Here is a 15045-nt window from a genome sequence, read left to right as displayed (position 1 = left end):
GGAGGAGTGGTGAAATCTCAAATGGCTGGATGCATAAGTGACACAGAGAGGATTGTGGTCAGTTCTTGACTTTCTGAAAAACTGCCCCCATATCTAATGGAAACTCCCAAGGATCTATCTTTGACCCCTCACTATTTATCATCAACATGTTTCCACTCAGTAATATCATCCAAAAATGCAATGTTGTATTTGAAACAAGATGTGACAACGTTCACAGCTTTTTTAAACTTCATTTATTTTTGTTCTCAGCTTTCCCTCGTCGCCACAGCATTCTGTTGCTATCAATTCCACTGTCATCACCAGTAACTGTCTCAGGCTGAAGCAAACTGTTCCCAACCTCAAAATTCAATCTGATCCTTAATTGACCATCCAACCCCAGATACTTTTTATCATACACAGGTAGATCATTGACCTCCAACTGTAAGTTACCCATCTCTGCTCCCATCTCATCTATCTGCTGCAAACCTCATTTTTAAAACTCAGTGCGAAGAAAAAAAGAGTTAACATTTCAAGTCGATGTCCTTTCATCAAGGCCCAAAATGTTCTTTCTTCCCACAGATCCAATCTGACGGATCAGTACACCCAGCATTTTCTATTTTTGCTTTTAATTTCCAACATCCACCGTGTTTTTTATTTTTCAATTTTTATGTCAACTATTACATTGCTTTTATGGCCAGCATCCCACTATCACCTTCTATGAACATTCCCCAAAGCCCCTCTTCTCATATCCTCTCACATTAAATACCATTCACCCCTTCCTTCTGAGTTAATTGAACAACAATGGCTTACTCTACATCAAAGCCCACATTTTTGAGATTTTCAAATGCTTCCAAAGCCACTCCCCTATCATTTTAAACCTTTCGTTTTAACCCTCTGAGAATGGTGCATCCTTCCAAATCTGACCCCTTCTTCATCCCATATTTGCTACGGTTGGTGCCTCTTGCTCCATCCATCCAGGCCTTTGTAGTTTAAAATACCTTTCCTAAATTTTTCTGTACCTTCTTCTACAAGATGTCTTTAAAAACCTACCCCTCAAATAATCTTTTGATCACCTGATCTATACTTCTTCCAATGTCTCAATTACAATTTTGATTCAATATAGGCATTGCTTGTTTTAGCCAGTAAAGGATGATTTATCAATTTCTGTTGTTTTGAATTCCTATTGTATGCCCTGATGTGCAATGAGTGATGCAATGCCCAAATTATTAACATTGTTCAAATGTTCTCATATCATGTAAAATGAATAATGGGCAGCTAATTATCACTATGTAGAATTACATAAATTTGTATTGCGTCAGAATCTTTAGCCCAGTGAATTGAGTATTTGTGAGAGTACTTAGATACTTGCAACATCAATGGATTAACATGCTGATGGTAAGGACGTTTTTCAGTATATGCTGAACATTTGTATTATCACACATCATAAAGACTAGTTACAGTCACCATTGGCATGTAATTTTGGAGAATTATTTGATAGCAAATTAATTAATTACTATTATGTTATGATTAAAATTTAAAAAGGCAGCATTAATTGAAGTGAAGATAATTAAAGTTAAATACCAACCAAACAGTATTAATATTTTAAAGCAATCCAGCAAAGCTGAAAGTACATTTAAAATAACCAGTAGCCTCGCAATAAATTTATATTTGGAATAGGACATAAGTATTATCAAGATTTTTTTTTAAATTCAAATAAACATTGATTAATAGCAACAAAAGATGTTTTATAGTTCAGCCACAAGGAAAGATTGGATTAGCTACTTTCCCTTGGTGTGGAGAAGGCTGAGGATGACCAGTTATACAAAAATACGAGGGGCAGAGATAGGGTAGGTAAGAGGAAACATTCCCTCCTCAACCAACAAATCTAAAACCAGATGACAGTTTTAAAGTAAGGGGTAGGAGGTTTAAAGGAGATCCGAGAAAGCACTTCTTTAACCTGAATCTGCGTGAAAAGGTGATGGAGGCATGTATTCTCACAATACTCAAGTAACTGTACAACCACTTGAATTGTAAAAGTTTAAAGGCCATCAACCAAGTGCTGGTAAATGGGATTAATATAAGATGTAACTGATGTTTGGTGTGGATATGGTGAACTGAATGGCATGTTTCTGTTTTATATTATTTATATTATATTATATATATAATATATAATTATATATATATATATATATCAAAAATAATATATAATATTCATTATGTTAGAGTGATATATTTTTAAATGATTGGAATTAAACTTTGATACATCATACCTCATACCTGTAATATGGTGCAGAAATGAATACATCATTTGCAACAAGCTGTACATTGGGAGAGTTACACAATTATATTTCAGTGGCACAAATCCATTGGGTAAATGTCAGTGTTAATAATGAAGCTGAACATGACATAAGCTGTAGCTCTAATAAGCAAATTCAAAAACAAATGGACAATCTAGGCTGCATCTGCCAAAGTACAAAACATTTAATATTACCAAAATATACATGATTTAGTATCTTTCTTAGCATTAATGATCACAATACTTACAATGTCAACCATTTAACCATGGTGGCTAAGAATGATTTAATTTCTACCTTATAGGAGATTCTTCTGTGTTTGGACATTTTGGTCCCAGTAATAGTTTAAGATTTGTAGGAAAGAGCAACAGATGCAGGTTTAAATCAAAGGTAGACACAAAATGCTGGAGTAATTCAGCGGGACAGGCAGCATCTCTGGAGAAAAGGAATGGGTGACGTTTCGGGTCGAGACCCTTCTTCAGACTGAACATGAAACCACCTATCCATGTTCTCCTGAGATGCTGCCTGACCGCTGAGCTACAGCACTCTGTGTCTTCTTTTGTACACCAGCATCTGCAGTTCTTAGTTTCTACAGATCTATATTCTAGATGTGCCAAAGATCCAATACTCTTTATTGTAGTACTTCGCAAAGCATTAAAGAACTATGAGAGGGGAATTAACATAAATTGCATAGAATCAGATAAATTCAAGGTCAAGGTTCAAGATCAAGGTTTCAAGGTCACTTTATTGTCACATGTACCAATAAAGGTACAGTGAAATTTGAGTTACCTTACAGCCATACTAAGTGAAAGGCAACAAGATACACGACCACGTAAACGTTAACATAAACATCCACCACAGTGGATTCCATATTCTTCACTGTGATGGAAGGCAAAAAAGTTTAATCATCTTCCTCTTGTTCTTCCACGGTCAGGGCAGTCAAACCATCTGCAGTCGGGGCGATCAAAGTCCCGCAGTTAACGATCGAAGCCCCCGTCGGGGTGATCGAAACTACCGCGTCGGGCGGTTGAAAATCTCTCCGCGGCATGGAGCTCCCGAGTCGGCCTCTTCTTACCAGAGACCACGGGCTTCACGATGTTAAAGTCCACAGGCCCCGCAGTTGGAGCTTCGATCCCCGGCAAAGGGATCGCAAGCTCCGCGATGTTAAAGTCCCGCAGACTCCCGCAGCTTGGAGCGCCCGTCGGTCTCCAGGAAAGGCCACCAACTCCACAATGTTAGGCCGCAGTGGCGACGGAGATACGATATGGAAAAATAAATTGCATCTCCGTTGAGGTAAAAGATTGAAAAAAGTTTCCCCCTACCCCCCCCCCCCCCCACAAAACAAACCAACGAACACTAAAACATACTTTTAAACACACACTAAAAATAACAAAAAAAAGAAAGGACAGATTGTTGGCAAGGCAGCCATTGCTGGTGGCGCCACCCGGTGTTTACATGATAACAGAGAGTTGTTTGGCTGAAATATAATGCCCTCACAAGGTAAAGTGTGATCCATCTTATCAATTGCTTTACACAGAGGTGAAAGAACAAGCCTATTTTCAAGTATTCTTTTGGAAAAGCAATATGCTTTCAGTGGGAATGTGGTATTCAGCCACAATCTTGCTGAATGGCAGTGGAGACTCAAAGGTGCTCATGGTCTACTCTTGACTCTGTGCTAGTTGAGTCCAGTTGGAACAGTGATAAGAGCAATGTTTCAATTGGCCTCCACACCTGTGTATCAAGAGACTGTAAATAGGTCCAAGTTTTTGTCTTTAATTACAACAATAATTGGCCTACAAGTCTATGGTTTCCATCTCTCACAATTCCTAAAAACAGAGTGCAGTACAAACTTTAAAATTCAGAAGAACAATTCCTAAATGTAAAGAACTTTGGAAAATGTATTTGGAACATCTGCAATATTTTCACTTTCTTCCTTTAAAATGCTGCAATGGAAACCATCTTGGCCTGGAGATTTGTCACTCTTTAGTGCCATCATAACTTTCATTGCCATTGTTTGACTTACAATCAAAAGCTGGTGATTCTATGTACTTTCCTTGGATATTCACCATACTCTAAATACCTGGATACTCTAAATACTGATTCAGGAAAACCAGTGTAGACTTCAGGAAAACCAGTGTAGAATACGACCCACTCTACATCAATGGGGTCTGTGTGGAAAGGGTACCCGCTTTCAGGTTCCTGGGTACGCACATCGCAGAGGATCTTACCTGGTCTACCAACACAGTCACCACAGTAAAGAAGGCACAGCAGAGACTCCACTTCCTGAGGATCCTCAGGAAAACCAACCTGCAGGAGAAGCTCATGATGTCCTTCTATCGCTGCTCCATCGAGAGTGTGCTGGCATACTGTATAACCACATGGTATGCCAGCTGCTCAGAAAAGGACAGGAAGGCCCTTCAGAGGGTCATCACAAGGGCTCAGAAGATCATCGGCTGCTCACTGCCCTCCCTGGAGCACCTGTTCAGCCTACGCTGCCTCAGTAGAGCAGGCAAAATAATAAAAGATCCATCCCACCCCGGCCACCGTCTGTTTGTTCATCTGCCCTCTGGTCGACGTTTCAGGTCGATCAAATCCCGAACAAACAGACTTAAGAACAGTTTTTACCCCAGGGCCATACGAGAACTGAACACGACCTTCTGCACTAGGCAACACTGTTAAAAAATCTTTGTACTTAATATAATTGTATTTATTTGTTTTTGCATTTATTGCATATATGTTTGTACGCACCGTCAGGATTGGCTATTTTTTAATTTCGTTGTACTCGTTGCAATGACAATAAATGAATATTATTATTATTATTATTATTATTATTCAATATTTGTTGCTATTTCTTAATTTTCCATCACAAAATCAATCTTATGGGTTGTTCAGTTTTCCGAGACATCCATACCATCAACAACCCAACCTGGCTCTTCACAGTAATGTTGTAATCAAGAAAGAACATCAGCATATTTGCATCAGAGAAGATTCCACAAGTTCTCTCAAACCTTTAGAGATATGCCATTAAAAGCCTTCTGACAGGATGCACGGCTCAGCTGGATATAGCAAATGCACTGCTCTTGATCACCTGAACCTGCAGAGAATGGTGAACACAGTCCAGTCCATCACAGGCTCGTCACCTCCTTCACGGTACCTTGCATCAGGGGGACTGGAAGTATTGTCATGTATGTCTGCCATCCTGGGCAATCCCTTTTCTCTCTATCCACTGGGAGAGAACACAGGAGTTTGTAAAACCAGATCCTCAGACAACTTCTTCCCCACTGCTATCAAGCTCCTGAACTAATCAACTCTTTCACACGCCCTTCCTGGATGTACTGCCATGTGCCCTTGCTCTTAGTTCTACCTCATTTGGTTATTGTACTTTAATTTATTTTGCCATATTTTGTATTGCACTAGAATCGTGCACCATTCTGCAATTTTGAATCTAAATATTTGTTGTATTTATCATTACTTTATGAATACTGTTTACCCTGTGAGCTTCATGTGAACAAGGAGTTTCATTGTACCCCGAAGTATATACAATACAATACAATACAATACAATATATCTTTATTGTCATTGTACCCAGGGGTACAACGAGATTGGGAATGCGCCTCCCATACGATGCACTAATTTAGGTAATTTAGACAGCAGCAACCCAACGAAACGAACAGTTGTAACAGTTTTGGACAGGGTAAAGTGCAAGTTGATCTATGCGTTGTGGCCATCCGGCTCAGCAGGACCGGTTCATAGCAGCTATGGCCCTGGGGATGAAGCTGTTCCTGAGTCTGGAGGTGCGGGCATAGAAGGCCTTGTATCGTCTGCCCGATGGAAGGAGTTCGAACAGACTGTTGCAGGGGTGTGAAGAGTCTTTGTGGATGCTGGTGGCTTTTCTGAGGCATCGTGTGTTGTAGATGCCCTCCAAGTCTGGTAGCTGTGTTCCGATGGCCCTCTGAGCTCTATGGACTACCCGCTGTAGAGCTTTCCTTTCTGCCTCCGTGCAGCTGAGGTACCACACAGGGATTCCATGCGTTAGGATGCTCTCTATGGTGCAGCGGTAGAAGGTCTTCAGCAGCTGTTGGGGTAGACCAGACTTTTTCAGTGTTCTTAAGTAGAACAGTCTTTGTTGTGCCTTCTTGACCAGCGCAGCAGTGTTATTGGACCATGTTAGGTCCTCCGAAATGTGAGTGCCCAGAAACTTGAAGCTGGACACTCTCTCCACACTGACCCCATTGATAGAGATCGGGGCATATTCCCCGTTATGTGACCTACGGAAGTTGATGATCAGCTCCTTGGTCTTGGTGGTATTTAGGGACAGGTTGTTATCTGAGCACCAGTCCGCCAGGTTCTGCACCTCCGCTCTATAGTTTGTTTCATCCCCGTTGGTGATCAGCCCGATCACCGTTGTGTCATCTGCAAACTTGACAATGGTGTTGGTGTCGAATGCAGGAACACAGTCGTGTGTGAAGAGGGAGTAGAGCATGGGGCTCAGAACACAGCCCTGTGGTGTGCCGGTACTCAGGGTGATAGTGGAGGACAGGTGCGGGCCCATTCTCACTGCCTGCGGTCGTTCCAGCAGGAAGTCCAGGATCCAGTCACATAATGACGAGCTAAGGCCTAGCTGGTGGAGTTTGGTGATGAGCTTGGTGGGGATGACCGTGTTGAAGGCGGAGCTATAGTCTATGAATAGCATCCTCACGTACGTGCCCTGTCTCTCTAGGTGAGTCAGGACAGTGTGAAGTGCCAGAGAGATGGCGTCCTCTGTAGATCTATTTGCCCTGTATGCAAATTGATGTGGGTCCAGTGAGTCAGGGATGCTGGATTTGATGTGTGAGAGGACTAGCCTCTCAAAGCACTTCATGACAATCGGCGTTAGGGCAACCGGGCGGTAGTCGTTCAGGTTGGAGATCTTTGCTTTTTTCGGCACCGGAACTATGATAGCCGACTTCAGGCACTTGGGGACCGTAGCCAGAGATAATGACAGGTTAAAGATCTTGGTGAATACCTCAGCCAGCTGTTCAGCACAGTCCTTCAGTACCCTTCCTTGAACACCATCCGGTCCTGCAGCCTTGCGTGGGTTGACCCTTTGCAGAGCGCGTTGTACCTCCTGTGTGCTCAGTTGCAAGACCTGTCCCACCGCCTCGGCTGGGGTTCTTTCACTCAAGGTGGTTTTGCCAGTTTCAAAGCGGGCAAAGAAGGTGTTAAGCTCGTTGGTCAATGCCATATCGCTGTGGGGGCAGGCAGGGCTGCTCTTGTAGCCAGTGATGTCCCTGACACCCTGCCACATGCTTCTGGTGTCCGTGGTGTTGAAGTGGTCTTCCACCCGTTGCCTATGGGTGTCTTTGGCCCTTTTAATACCTTTGCTTAGGTGTGATCTGGCAACACTGTATGCTGAAGTGTCACCAGATTTAAAGGCATTGTTGCGTGCCCTCAGCAGGTTCTGTACCTCCTTGTTCATAACAATATTGTCCTATGACAATAAGCTGATCTAATCAAATCTACAAGAATCAGTATGCATATGGCAATACATGAGGTGAAAAAACATCCATGTTCTTGCTTGTTCCTATGGAAAATCAGGTATGTTGAGCAGTCGGAATTTGATGTTCGGCCATGTTCTTGTTGAGCAGTGCGGGCTCAAAGGGCCAAGTGGTCTGTTCCTGAAAAGGTGTTATATGATCCATATGATCCTTTGCCTTCACTTTTTCCTAATGTAAGTGTAAAAACCATTTCTGTTCATTTTAGTAAAAAAATCTTTTCTGTTCATTTTAATTTTCTTGCAAATTTCTTTTTCTGTGGGTTTTTAAAAAACTTTTGCTATCTGGTGATCTTTGTACGACGGTTTCTTAAGTAGCTCTTAAGATCGGTTGCAACAACTTGTTGCCTTCCAGTCAACTAGTCGATCATTTTAGAGAGTTCTAACCATCAAATGCCTTCTTAATGAGCATTTGGTGGGTGGTTTAAAAAAATGTATATAACAATATTCAGAACAGCCATTCCTAGCGCACTGACTTGCATAGTTTTCAGTTACAACTCCATTTTTGGCAGCCCCAAAGGATTTTAAATATCTAAAGTAGCAAGGGCAATGGCTCCTTTGCATTTTTAATGTAATTTGTTCAGTGTGAATTCAATTACTGAAAATCTTCAGTTAATATACACCAAGAATATTTTATGTGCTTTTACTGAAAAGCCATAGGGACTCAATAAGTATAAAATATTTTATGTATAAATGCAGGTCATTGCTGTAGCAGTTTGCTTGGTTTTACATATTAATACTGCAGTTGTAATTAAGGAGCAATGGTTTAGTAAGCCAGAAGACTGGTAGAGGGAGCACTTGAGCATATCATTTCTGCTTTAGTTTTGAGAAGAAAACCAAATGTTATATATAATTTTTAGAATTAGATATGTTTACTGCAAATTTCTATGAAAACCCAACAGCAACAGAGTTAATTTCTAAACGTGGCTTATTTATGTAAAAAAATATTTAAAAACACAGAACTCTGACAACAAATTATTAGACAAATTTACCATTTACACCTTTTTGTACTAACAAGCAGGGAACTCTGGCTGTTGATCTAAACAACCATTCATCAAAATAAGTAAAATACATGGTTGTATATGTTTGAACAATTTTTTATAAAGGTCAGAAACCAATTCAAATACATTACTGCAATAATACAATATGTAAAAGACAATAAAATCTGACAGACAAGAATCTGTTAACTAATTTGGAAGCATTAGTCATTGTATTGGATAATGGGATAAGTTTAGCTTCAATAAGAAAAATGATTGACAAAGTATTTATATTATACTTGCAGGTTTGGATAATTTCTACAAAATGATTATTTTGCTTTCTGTTTAGTTTAGAGATACAGCATGGAAACCAGCCTTTTGGCCCACCGAGTCCACACCGACCCATTCACACTAGTTCTAAATTACTCCACTTTCTAATCCATTACGAATACCCCAGGGGAAATTTACAGAGTCCAATTAACCTACAAACCCGCATATCTCTGGGATGTGGGAGGAAACTGGAGCACCTGGAGGAAACCCACATGGTCACAGGGAGAACGTGCAAACTCCACACAGAAGTACCTGAGGTCAGTATCGAACCCAGGGTTTTTAATGCTAGGAGGCTGTAGCTCTACCAGCTGCGCCACTGTGCTGCCCTTGTAAGCTTTTATTTTTCGGTTTGGACTCTTACCTGACCATTGCCGTGAAAAGAAACTCAAGAACAGTGCACAGGAATGTCTATATTGTGCAGCTGGGCTGTTAACAGCATGCTATTTTGTTAGTCGTGATACATTGTAAGACATTCCTGAGTTTGGATATCTTGGTCTCGGGAATTGTTTTAAATTAATTGTTTTTACTAAACTGCGTCAAGAAAATCTGTGTTCTTTCTCTGACCAGTTTACCAAATTCTTTGTTGTAATACTGCTCAAAATATTCCAGAATCATGAGAGGAAAATTAACACATTGCATAGAACCAGAGAAACCTACTCGATTGAAGAGGACTGTTCAGCCATTGTGTGCTCAAACTGTAAAGAGCCAATAGACAATAGGTGCAGGAGTAGGCCATTCGGCCCTTCGAGCCAGCACCACCATTCAATGTGATCATGGCTGATCATTCTCAATCAGTACCCCGTTCCTGCCTTCTCCCCATACCCCCTGACTCCGCTATCCTTAAGAGCTCTATCTAGCTCTCTCTTGAATGCATTCAGAGAACTGGCCTCCACTGCCTTCTGAGGCAGAGAATTCCACAGATTTACAACTCTCTGACTGAAAAAGTTTGTCCTCATCTCCGTTCTAAATGGCCCACGCCTTATTCTCAAACTGTGGCCCCTTGTTCTGGACTCCCCCAACTTTGGGAACATGTTTCTTGCCTCTAACGTGTCCAACCCCTTAATAATCTTATATGTTTCGATAAGATCTCCTCTCATCCTTCTAAATTCCAGTGTATACAAGACTAGTTGCTCCAGTCTTTCAACATATGACAGTCCCGCCATTCCGGGAATTAACCTAGTAAACCTGCACGCCCTCAATAGCAAGAATAGCCTTCCTCAAATTTGGAGACCAAAACTGCACACAGTACTCCAGGTGCGGTCTCACTAGGGCCCTGTACAACTGCAGGAGGACCTCTTTGCTCCTATACTCAACTCCTCTTGTTATGAAGGCCAACATTCCATTGGCTTTCTTCACTGCCTGCTGTACCTGCATGCTTCCTTTCAGTGACTGATTCAGTTTCTGGACACCCAGATCTCGTTGTACGCCCCTTTTCCTAACTTGACACCATTCAGATAATAATCTGCCTTCCTATTCTTACCACCAAAGTGGATAACCTCACACTTATCCACATTAAACTGCATCTGCCATGCATCCGCCCACTCACACAACCTGTCCAAGTCACCCGGCAACCTCAGAGTTATACAGCACCGAAACATGCCCTTCTGTCCACCTCGTCAATGCCAACCAAGCTACCATCTAAGCTCGTTCCATTTGCCCACATTTGGCTAAACCTTTTCTATCTATGTCCATATCAAGTCAAGTCGAATTTATTTGTCACATACACATACACGATGTGCAGTGAAATGAAAGTGGGAAATGAAAATCCAAACGTGTTTTAAACATGATTGTTGTACTTGTCTCCATAGCTTCCTCTGGCAGCTCATTTCATATACCCACCACCCTCTGTGAAGAGGTTTTCCCTCAGGTTCCTTATAAATCGTTCCCCTCTTTCCTGAAATCTATGTTCTCTAAATTTTAGACATCCCTAACCTGGTAATAAGACCAATCATCCCATCTACACCCCATCTTTTCATATATGTCTAATGCAATCCCAGTAACATCCTCCTCAATCTTTGCTATCTCCTTTACATCTTAATGGCATCCTTGCTATGGCTGGGCCAGCGGCACTGCACATAATACTGCAAGTGTTGCCTTACCAATAGCCTGTACAGTTGAAACGTGTGATCTATCCCCAATGCCATTTCAAAGCTTCTGATTTGATTGATACAGCCAAGCACTTTTAAAATGTTGGAGTAACTTAACTCCCCTTCTTTTCCCATACTGACCTTTCTGTCCGAGGACTCCGACACCATCAGAGTGAGGCCGCACGTAAATTGGAGGAAGAGCACTTCATATTTCATTTGGGCAGCTTACAACAATGGTATGAATTTGATTTCTCTAATTTCAAGTAACCCTCTCTCTTTGTACCGCCCCCACCCTGATTGTCCTGCCCCATCGTTATAGAAACATAGAAAATAGGTGCAGGAGGAGGCCATTCGGCCCTTTGAGCCAGCACCACCGTTCATTGTGATCATGGCTGATCATCCACAATCAGTAACAATCAGTAATCAGTATGTTTCAAGAGAGAGCTAGATAGAGCTCTTAAAGATAGCGGAGTCAGGGAGTATGGGGAGAAGGCAGGAACGGGGTACTGATTGTGAATGATCAGTCATTATCACATCGAATGGCGGTACTGGCTCGAAGGACCGAATGGCCTACTCCTGCACCTATTGACTATTGTCTATAGTAACCCGTGATTCCACTAGCCCCTTATCACCTCCTCCACAGCCAACAATGGACTATTGTGGGCTCCTTGGCCATCGGTGCTGGCTCTTTTGTGTTCTGTACCTTTTCTACTGTCCCTCTCCCCTGACTCTGTCTGAAGAAGGGTCTCAACCCGAAATGTCGCCTATTCCTTAGTGGGTGTAGGATAGTGTTAATGTACGGGGATCACTGGGCGGCACGGACTTGGAGGGCCGAAAAGGCCTGTTTCCGGCTGTATATATATGATATGATATGACAACACCTGTAGTCGGGATCGAACCCGAGTTTCCGGTGCTGCATTCGCTGTAAGGCAGCAACTCTACCGCTGCGCCACTGTGGCCACTCTGTTAGCATCGCGAACTGTGCCTTGTATATGATGGGAATGCTTGGGGTGTCACAAAGCGTATCACACATCGCAGGTCACCCAACCTCTCACCCAAATTGTACTTTACTTCCTAACATAGTAATTAATTTATTAGCCAAGTATGTAAACATACAAGGAATTTGTTTTGTCAACAGTCATACAAAAAAGTAACATGATACATTTGTTTATTATTTCAGGTATTCGACCATCTGCAGTAAATAATGATAGTTTCAGCATTTATATTCTCTTGTTTTAAAAAAAATGTTTTTCCAGATTGGCTGCAAATAACAAGCATTTATCACGATCATCACACATCATTTAGTCTCTCTTGTTTGCCAATCTATCACAGATTCCTTTTATTCTTTTCACCAATCCTCATTCCATGCAAATTAAAACATATTTCGTTTCTAATTTCTAATTCTGAAGCGAGATCAGCAACCTGAAATTATTTCTCTCCATAAATGCTGCCTGACCTTCTCAATACTTCCAACATTTTCTGTTTTTATTTAAAGAGTTGCTAAATCAGAGGTATAGAGGGAACAAACAATGAACGTGAAGCATTATACATTAGATTTCAGGACCAAGGCAAGTTGGATGGCTTGGTCACGAGAGGGTGGAATAAAGGAGTAATGGGATGGAATGGGGTTGGGAATGGTGGTGGCTGCAAACAAGGAAAAAGCAGTTATCACTATTCAGGCTTTTATTGAAAAAAATACAGAAAATGATCAGCGGGACATGAATTACATTCAGGGCCTCAATAAATATTGGGGCTTTTTGGCCTGCTACCCAGTGTTAAGGTGTTACTAATCTCGACGGATCAAAGATTATGTTTGCTAAATCTCTGTAAATTGTACATCTTGTATCATCCTCTGAAAGCTTTGAGTGATCTAAAGTGCTTTAGACTTTACTTCTTGACTTCAGGGATATAGCACAGAAACAGGCCCTTCGGCCCATGGAGTCCACGCCGACCAATGATCACCTTGTACACTCACACTATTCCATATACTAGGGACAATTTTACAACTCAGCAAAGCCAATTAACCTACAAACCTGTATGTCTTCAATGATACCTTATTGTCACATGTACCTAGGTACAAAGAAATGCTTTGTTTTGCAAACAATCTGGTAAAATCTTACAGCAGACCTCACCTAGGCAGTACATAAGTTGCTAAAGTTTACCGAACGGTCCTATCTTCTGCCTCCCATGGTTGCATGCGCGCCCCCCCCCCCCTCAGTGTCCCCTCACCAGGACCCCCCCTCACCTCGTTCTCGGCGGCCCTCCTGTGAGCAGATCCTAGGTCCACGATACTCCTGGCCCATGGCTCACCAAGATACTTCTTTGGAGTGTGGGAGGAAACTGGAGCACCCGGAGAAAACCACAATCAAAGGGACAACGCACAAACTCCATACAGACAGCACCCATAGTCAGGATCGAACCCGGGACTCTGGTGCTGCAAGGCACAATTCTACCGATGCACCACCATGCTACCCAATCTGTGCCTGCTGAGAGTGAAAACATTTTCAAGCCCCAGATTCAATGAAAACATTCCAGAAAAAAACTACCGTATTTAGACTGGCAAAACCACCGCTTAAAATGCTGCAACTTATTTGGAACACAAAGAAAAGTAGACTTATTTAGAGTAGCAATTATTTACACATATTTTGATCATATATTTTTGGACTAGGGTTGCCTAAGTTTATACCAACTTCATTAATGTTGTAATACATGCTCTGATTTGGGAATTCCAAGGGGATTTTGTGTCATCTTTAAGAACAGATGGATGAAGCTATTCTTGAACCTGGCGGTCACAGTTTACAGACCCTTATATCTTCTTCCTAATGGTGGAAGTGAAACGTGAGCATGGCCAGGGTGATGTGGGTCTTTGATGATATTAGCTGCATTTTTGAGCAGCAGCTCCCTGCGACGGTGTAGAGGTCAGTACCTGCGATGGATTGGGCAGTATCTACCACTCTCTGTAAACCCCTTTGTTCATGAGTGTTCAAGATGCCGAACCAGGCTGTGAAGCTATCAGTCAGCCTGCTCTCTATTGTACATCTGTAGAAGTTCAAGAGGGTATTCGAACGACATACCGAATATCCACAATGTTCCCAGGAAGTAGAGGCACTGATGGTCTGTCTTTGTGATTGCAACAATGTGCAGGGCCAGGACAGATCTTTAGAGATGTACACGCCATGGAACTTGAAGTTATTGACTCTCTCCACTGCCAACACATCGATGAAGACTGGTTTGTGGATCCTTGACTTTCCCCTTCTTGGTCATAAGGGATAGAAGAATTAGGCCATTCGGCCCATCAGGTCTACTCCACCATTCAATCATGGCTGATCTATTTCTCCCTCCCAACCCTATTCTCCTGCCTTCCCCCCATAACCCCTGACACCCTTATTAATCTGACATTGGGTGTCTGGTCTTGCTGGCGCGAGAGCAAGATTGTTGTTTTGGCACCATTTTCAATCTCCTTACACTTAAATGCCGAGCTTTAGTTGATGAACAGCAGCCTGGCATATGTGTTCTTATTGTCCAATTGTTCCAGTGTAGAGTGGAGAGTCCGTGAGGTCGCATCTCCTGTTGATCTATTATAGCAATTGGCAAACTGTAATTGGTCCAGGACCTTGTTGAGGTGGGAATTGATATGTGTCATAGCCAATCTCTCAAAGCACTTCTGCACCATGGATGTTAGTGCCACCAGTAGGTAATCATTGACACAATCACCTAACTCTTCTTGGGCACCAGTAGTATTGATGTCCTTTTAAACCAGGTGGGAAACTCGGACCCGAGTAATTTGAGGTTGACGATGTCTGTAAAAACTCCAGTCTATTGTTCCATGCAGGTTTTAAGAATAC

Source organism: Rhinoraja longicauda, chromosome 20, assembly GCF_053455715.1.
Source record: "Rhinoraja longicauda isolate Sanriku21f chromosome 20, sRhiLon1.1, whole genome shotgun sequence".
In the NCBI taxonomy this organism is placed as follows: Eukaryota; Metazoa; Chordata; class Chondrichthyes; order Rajiformes; family Arhynchobatidae; genus Rhinoraja; species Rhinoraja longicauda.
The sequence above is the reverse complement of the archived record's forward strand: the minus strand, read 5'-3'. Positions refer to the sequence as shown.